Source organism: Eulemur rufifrons, chromosome 30, assembly GCF_041146395.1.
Source record: "Eulemur rufifrons isolate Redbay chromosome 30, OSU_ERuf_1, whole genome shotgun sequence".
In the NCBI taxonomy this organism is placed as follows: Eukaryota; Metazoa; Chordata; class Mammalia; order Primates; family Lemuridae; genus Eulemur; species Eulemur rufifrons.
Genome location: NC_091012.1, coordinates 49,054,720 through 49,062,484, shown reverse-complemented (window position 1 = coordinate 49,062,484; position 7,765 = coordinate 49,054,720). Strand labels below are relative to the sequence as shown.

The 7,765-nt window shown below is 43.4% G+C and overlaps 1 protein-coding gene and 1 long non-coding RNA gene across 3 annotated transcripts in view; one reads left to right on the top strand and one right to left on the bottom strand.

Annotated features, from left to right (window-relative positions):
- Positions 1 to 494: 494 nt before the first annotated feature.
- On the bottom strand, positions 495 to 2,604 carry LOC138378698 (uncharacterized). Its single transcript, XR_011231963.1, has 2 exons — positions 2,456 to 2,604; positions 495 to 658 (listed from the first exon to the last, which is right to left on the bottom strand). It is a non-coding gene; the product is annotated as an uncharacterized lncRNA (long non-coding RNA).
- The window catches only part of STAG2 (STAG2 cohesin complex component), a 130,669-nt gene continuing 124,836 nt past the window's right edge, over positions 1,933 to 7,765 (top strand). For both annotated transcript variants that reach the window (XM_069464064.1, XM_069464063.1), the window contains exon 1: positions 1,933 to 2,132. The gene's annotated coding sequence lies outside the window, so the exon portion shown is untranslated. The remainder of the gene's footprint in view (positions 2,133 to 7,765) is intronic.

The window sequence follows — 7,765 nt, the reverse complement described above, 5'->3', positions numbered from 1 at the left end:
AAATTTTCCACTACTCCCCATTTAATGTTCTAGCTGCATCATTCTGTAACTGGAATCTATTAAAAACTGTATATAGCATTCTACCAAACACGGTCTATAAAAGAAATGGAAATTTATTTTGAATAGTATTCCATTCCCCAAAGCTTTAGAGGTAAGTAAAAATGTCTCAGACTTTATTTCTTGTTATTGATATTTAGATGTTTCTGTTTAACTTTTATTGTTTAGTTGATTAAATATACCATAACTTTTTTTTTAAAGTTGCAGAAAAAAAATAAGTACACAGGATGGAAGAGACACAGACGTGGAAAGAATATAATTTAAAGACTGAAAATAATCATTATATTGCACCATGAATGCTTTAGAGGTGATATGGGGTGAAAGCTTTACGATTGACACGGGGCTTACAATATTTCTCATTTGGAAAATTTGGTTGGTTATGTATTAATAACGTATATTTTAATCAAAATTTAACAAAATAAACATAAACGAAGAGCTCTTAACCAAACACTATTGTATGAACGTAGGAACTTCTGTAACAGTAATGGAGACACTGTAATAGGTCACTTCTTCCTGCCCTAGGAAAAGTGGCGCTTCAGAGGGGCCCTCCCCGTTTTTCTCCCCCGCATAGAGAACTCTCAGCGGTCAAAGGTCCAGTACACTGGATTAGAAACAACCAAAAAAAAAAAAAAAAAAACAGGGGTGATAAAGACTTGGAGTTAACTGCGGTCGAAGGAGCGGAAGGGGTCCTTTCACACTTCAAACATTGGGGGAGGGTTGGGAAGGCAGGATGAGAAGGAACCTAAATTCCTAACAAGGTTGGGAGGCCGCCCCCGCCCACGCTTTCAGGAAGGCAGTGGATGCGCGGGGGAGGCAGGGAAAACCCGGTAGGTCCCCCTCGATGCCTTCTGCCCAAATTTCGATTTCCCTCCACTTAGCTTCGTCCTATCTCCTCCCCCGCCCCCAGAGTGGCGAACAAATTGGTGGAGCGCCCGGCCTAGCCTAGTAGCTCAGTTCCTTAAGAGTCCTAAACCTTGGAGACAGAGACCACGTTTTCTCGTAGACAAGAATAGTGGATTGCAAAGAAAATTGTTTTTCTTTTCCAGGGCCAGTCTTCCTGCCAGAGAATCAGCTCGCTTTCTCCCCACACCCGAAGCAAAAGAAAAAAAAAAAAACAAAACAACAAAACCCAAAAACCACACAAACAAACAAACAAAAAAACCCGTTACACCACTTAGGATCAGGTGCCAGAGGCAGGCGGAGTTGGTTCTTTTGGTGATTAGGGGTAGGGACGAGGGTGCAGCGAGGGTCTGGGAACTAGAGCCGCAGACCCCTCGCCGGGGCGTGTCAAAAGAGGGGACTTCGAAGGGTGATGCCCGACTGGGCTGCCACCTTGGAGCTGCGCGAGGGGCAGAGGGACCCAGGGAACGAGTTCCCGAGCGAGCCTAGCCTCTGAATTCCCACGGCCCAGGGCTCCCCCGGACATTCCTATCGCCCTCCCCTGAAACCCCCAATAAAGACAGCTCGATGGAGTCCACGGCGGAAGCGCGGCCAAACGAATGAGTAAGTCAGGCGCGGGCACGGCACCTTGTTTACCCCACTCGGCGGCGCGCCCCTGCGGGCGCCTCGTTTGCAGGCGGCGTCGGAGACGCTGAACCCGGGAGTCAGTGGGCCACGATTGGTCGGTGACTGGGAGGAGGACGCTGGGTGGGAGGGCTGGGAGCCAGGCGTTGCAGTGCCAGCTCTCTGTCGCTAGATGCCGCTCCCTCCCAACGGGAGCCAGGCGCGGGTTCGTGGCCGACAGATGGCGCCTGCGCGTTCCATTCGCCTCCAAGTCGCCGAAGAGCGAACACCCCAAACAATCCCGAAGCGCCACCAAAAAAAAAAAAAAAAAAAAAAAAAAAGAAAAAAAAAAAAAACCCGCCGGATCCGACCGCCACTTTCAAAACCCCCCACCGCTCTAGAACCGCGGGAGCTTCCGTCCCTGAGTAGAATTCGAGGGTGTAAAGAAGAGGAAGGGGAAAAAATCTTGTACCAGCCCAGGGGTGAAGAAGCCCCCGGCCTGAGAAAGAAGGAAGGAGGAGTGGGGGAGGCGAACAGTCTCGTTGCTGCCTCTGTGTACGCTGAGGGGGGAGGTAAGTTATAAAATGGCGGAGGCGAAGCTTCTAGAAGTTTGGAGGGGCACCCGGAGGGCGCGGAGCCCACCGTGAGGTGTGTATGGTTGAAACAGGGCGAGAGAGAGGAGTTGGGAGGGAAAGAGGTTGGGCACTCTGTTGCCATTTAATTTCCCCTCTGCTTCCTTTGCCCCCTTGGGGGGCAGCCATGGAGTGGGTGACTAAGTCCAGGTGGAGAGAACCTTCCTCGCTCCCGCGTCACCCCCAGCCCTCTTTTCTCCCTTCTCCCCCCAAGTCGCTACCCCAACACTTCCAAGGAACTTCCAGCCCCCCTTCCTGCCTACCTCCTACTCCTAGAGTGGCTTTCTACCGCAGGACTCTTCTTTTCGACTACCCTCGCTGAAGATTTTCTCTTCCTTCCCTCGCCCAACTCTCCCTCGGGGCCTCAACGGAGACCCCCCCCATGGGTGGCCCAAAATGGAGAACGCGGAGCAGCGCAAGATGGAGGCTCCGCTTCTCTGTGTAGCATTAGATTTAGGTTCCTTTTCTCCAGCAGGCTCTTAAGCCGAGGAGAGCCAAAACTGGAGGTGGGGTGGGGTGCGAGCCGTAGTCGGGGGAGGAAAGCCGGGGAGGCCGTGGCTGGGGTGGGGGAGAGCGCGGTATCGTGGTGAGGGGAAGGCAGAGAGCAAAATGGTGGTGCTGGGAACCTAGGGGGGAGGGGAGAAAGAGGAGGCTCAGTTGTGTATATTTGGGCCTCGGACCGAGGGAGGCGAGGGAAAATCTACTCTGATCACACCCCTCCCTCGTGCCCCCTCCCTTCTCTCTTCCCCTCCTTCCTTTACTCCCTCCCTCCCCTCCCTCCCTCTCTTCCTCCCTTCCTAGAGAGGGAACAACATTCATGTGACGGGCCCCTCTGCTTCTCCCCCGCCCCATCATCTCCAGCGCGTGGTGGGGGAACTGCTTGGGAAAGCGATTGGCATCGATCTCTCCATCCCTTCCGAGGCCCGACTTCGGTCAGTTTTCTTAGGGCAACAATTTTATAAATAGGCTGGGGTCTGGCGGTGTTGGCCCCCGCGCGCAGACCTTGCCCCGAAGGGGGCCCTGCCTGCCTGGCATGGGCGGAGGGGGGAAGGGCGGGAGTGGAAGGCTGTTTGTTGGGGGGTTTTGGCGCCACTTTTGTTTTAGTTTTAGTGCTGCTTTTCATTCCCACCCCCACCCGCACTGTCTTTCTAAAGGCACGAACTGAGCTGATCCTTGCCCCAGGTAGGCAGCCTCTGCTTTTTCCCTCCACACTTTTATTCTTGCTTGGGGTCGACTTTCTTTTTTTCTTCTACCACGTATCCGGAGATCTGTGGACGGCGATTTTGGGACGGAAAGGGTCGGATGGGCCATGGGAGTGAGAAGGTGTGGGAAACAGCATCAAGTAGTTCCGCAAAACTTTGAGCCCCGTTCCCATTTTCTTCTGGCCTAGAATCGTAAACGTATTGTTGATTTCGGCCTTTTTTTTTTCCCCCTGTAGAGAGAATGTCCTGTTTTGCCTTTAGTTTTTTATAAACCGCTGTACTTTCGACATTTAGTTTCCGCTCCTCCTTGGTGTATGTCATTTTATTTTTAATCCTTAACTGTAATAGGTTGTCGTGTGATTTTTTTTTTTTTGTGCTTCAGTGTTCGGCTTTAATTTTTAATATTGCATTAGTAGTTTCATCCGGTTTGTGAGACTTTCTCCTCTGTGGCCTAGAATGTTTTTTTATGTTGTTTCCTACCACCCCCTTCCCTCTCCCTGCTTTCTCGGATGTAGTTTTTAAATAGAGGGTCATGGTGTTTGATTAAATGGTTATTTACAGTTTACAGGATATATCTATTAGAAACTTTTGATCTGTATGGTTAGGTTTAAGTAAACGAGAAGCTTGTGTTGGTTTGCAATGGTTCCTTAAAATGCGCGGGCCGCCCCCCCCCCCCCCCAGCCTCGTCTTCCCTTCACACTGGAGTGTAAATTCCATACCCCTTTTCTCCCACGGACCGCCGTATTTCACAGCAGCCACACCCTGTATTTGTCTCTGTGGATTGGACTCATTATCAGCTTAATTTAGTGACTCTTAAACCACCATGATGGGACTTGCTTAAGCACGAAGCTTCTTTTCCTGTTTAGTCCTAGTGGTTAGTGTCGAAAGAGGAATAATCGAGGTTTCTTGATGAAACCTGGTGCGGTCCAACCTCTGTCTTTTTTCTGTTGTCTTTTTTCCTACTCCGGGCTGTTGGCGGTGTCAGCACCGCTGCTGGGGGCGGGGGTGGAGGGGAGAAAGAGTCGGGTTACCGAAGTGCGTCATTCCTGGCTCTAGCAGGGCCTGCTCGGGAGCTGCTGGTGTTTGTTACTGTCCTCGCAGCACTTTCCTGCCAACCTTCTCTCTCTGCGTATTGGTTAGGAGCAAAAGCAGGAGGCGGTCTCCTAATTCTGTCTGTAGCCTAGCGCGTTGCGTTTAAGGGTGTATGTGAACTTATTTTTTTTTTAAAAAAAAAAAACGACCCTGGGAACTGGATACATTTCTATATGTCCTTAGACATACAATTCAGGTAGTTTAGACTTGGCTTCTATTATACTTCCCAATGAACAGTGGGGTTAATTTTGAACATTTTAAACCACTTCTACGTTAAAATGCCTGGTTTTATTTCTACGTTGATATCAATCTATAGTTAGGTATCAAAAGGACCAGTTTAAGATGTAAGTGTTTGTCAAGTGTTTGAATTGTAATTTTATGACACATCATGTTAAATAGTCTGTTTTTTTTTCGTTTTGAGCTAAGGTGCTGTGTGAATGCAAGCTAATTGCAAGCTAATTGCACATCTTCATCACAGTCCTATTTATCCTTTTAAGTGTAATTTTAAATATGTCCTTTGGGTTTTATGGATGGACTTCATTAAAATTCTTAAAAATGGTTCTTTGTGTTTAACTGAATTCTTAAAGAAATTTATCATCTACAAAGAAGTTGTGTAGGGTAGCTGTACAGTTACATTGTTGGATTTTTGACTTAACTTGCTACTCTTTGATACTTCTGTTATCTTTGGGTTTTTCTCCGCGTACTTACCGAATATACTGTCTTCCTCTTAATTCTTTTTGTGGATGATAATGGGGAGAGGGAGGGCATAGGAGGTAGAGATGAAACAAAAGTGTCCTTGAGTTGATTATTGTAGCTGGATGACTACAGGAGAGCTCATTGTTACTATTATTCTACTCTTGTGTGTACTTAAAAACTTCCATAGTTAGAAAAATTTTTGAAGAAAAATTTCCAAATTGCATTGCAGTCTTGATGTAATGACTTTAGTTTATATCTACATATCAAAATTACTTACATGGGAAATTTAACCTTGTGTATTAGCTTTGTGTATAAGTAATTACATAATGCCTGGCAAAACTTTCAAAAATATATTTAAATTGAACCAATATAGAATCAGTCACATAAATGCTTATGAATTGGTTCAACTTTACATGTTTGTAACTTAGTCTGAATGTGCTTAATGTTTAGTTTCCTTTTAAATTCTTTGAAAATAGGAAAAATCCATTTGCAAATTTTGTAAATTCTCTTTGGTGTCTATTTCATCAAGTTAGAGTTACAGTGAGTCAGTATGAAAGGGATTTACTATTAATAGGAGGGGCTTTGGCAGTTGGAATAAGTGACAGTGGAAGGGATTGGGGTGCCATAGGGAGCATTCCTGGTAGGAAGATCCGAGGTAGCTGAATTCAGTTTCAGTATTTAGTGTTTAATGACTGAGTAGAGAAGCAGATTGGAAAAGAAACGTACTTATTAGCTATACCTTCCCACTGTGAAATAACTATAGAATTCTAAGGTATCAGACTGGCAGGGAGGATGAAGTGGGTTTTTTAAACTGATATGAAAGTGAATATTTACATTTAAAATGATTTAAATCACCCCCTCTTTAATGATCCGATGCTATAGTGAGTTAAAAGATGATATGTAAAATATCTAATACTTTCTGTTATTCTGAGCATTACCCATAAGCAGTAAAAGTGCATTGCAGTTAAAACCCTTGGTTTCCTTAATTAATGTATTCATGAACTGCTCCTAAATTCTTTTAAGGTAAGTGCCTTATTTTTTGCAATTTTGTATTGTTCAGTGTTAGGTTTATTTCTTTCCTCTGAGATGTATTTTGGAATATATGTCACAGTTCTGAAGGGAATAGAAAATAATGGATGTTTAATTTTTATATTTGGTTAAGTGTGTTCCCTAATCATCATTATAGCAAAATTCCACCCCAGTCTAGGAACAGACATTTTATAATTGTTAACATTAGTCTGTTTGTATATTTCATATTCAGTCTTCTAGCTTTAGAAGAATGTTAAGGGAAGATACGTTACATATTTCAAATTTTATTCATATGCAAATATTCTTAAGTAGATGATGCAGATTGTGGCATCAGATATTTTATTGTGGTGAGGCAATAGCTTAAACTACTAAACCAGTACATTATGAGTTTGGTAACTTTGAAGTTTAGTTAGGATTTTTTAAAGCCCAAACACTTCAGTAAGATTTAAATGAAATTAACCTCTACATTTCTTTTTCATTGTTTTCTTTTTTGACCTTATTTACTTTTGTGGTCACCTGAGGACCTATGAATTAAAATGGATGGAGTGGGGTTGGGGGGGCAGGCTCAGGCTCATCTCTGTTCCTTTGAGAATATAGGGTTAGATGTGAAAATATGCCACAGACAGTTTAGTAATGTTTAATATTCTGCATATTTAACTGATACCACCCACAGTCATGTGTGGGAAGGTAGTAAACAGTGAATACCATGTTCTTTTTGCTTTGAGTTCTTTATAATAGAAGACTCAGTTTTTGATGCTGCAAGTTAACTTTTGAACTTAAAATTAACATTAAATTAAAATTTACAGTTTACTATATAGTGGAGCACTGTTTTGGGAGTTGGGGAAGAATAGCAAAGAAAAGGAACAGTCCTAGTTAGCTGGGGGCATCAATATATACTGAAATGTGATTAATTGGTGAAGAATAAAGAAGGAACTTTAAAGATACAGGCTAATTTAAAAGTTCTTTTACATTTTTCTTTTGAAGTTTTGTACATTGATATATGTTTAGGACTTTTAATTTGTGGTTCAATACTGTCCTTGTATAATAATTTTTTAGATCTCCAGGTATCACAAATAGTGGTTATTGCATGGTTTGTTTGGCAAAGATATGTGAGAAAGCAAAATTGTCAGTTTGATTTTTTAGTCTCTTTAGTTGCCTGCTTTGCATTTGATTTAACCAAATTTTATGTTTCTTCAATGTAAGTGGTGGTGTTTGGTGGGGAGTAATTTTTATGTGTGTGCATTTAAAAAAATCTATACATCTTTCGCAGCTATAGGAATCTACTACCTGAATTGTTTTTAATGTATGCTTGCTGTAGTTCTTTGATACTGACTAGTAAACACCAAGAAGTCTTTCATAGTAAGTCAAGAGATTATTGAAATTGTTTTACACTTTTCCGAAAGAAAGAGAGGATGAATAATGTTGATAGTCTGTTCTTTTTTATTATAGTTATGTATCATGTATCGCTTAATGACGGGCTTACTTTCTGAGAAATGCATCTTTAGGCCATTTTGTTGTGCGAACATAAGAGTGTACTTACACAGACCTAGATGG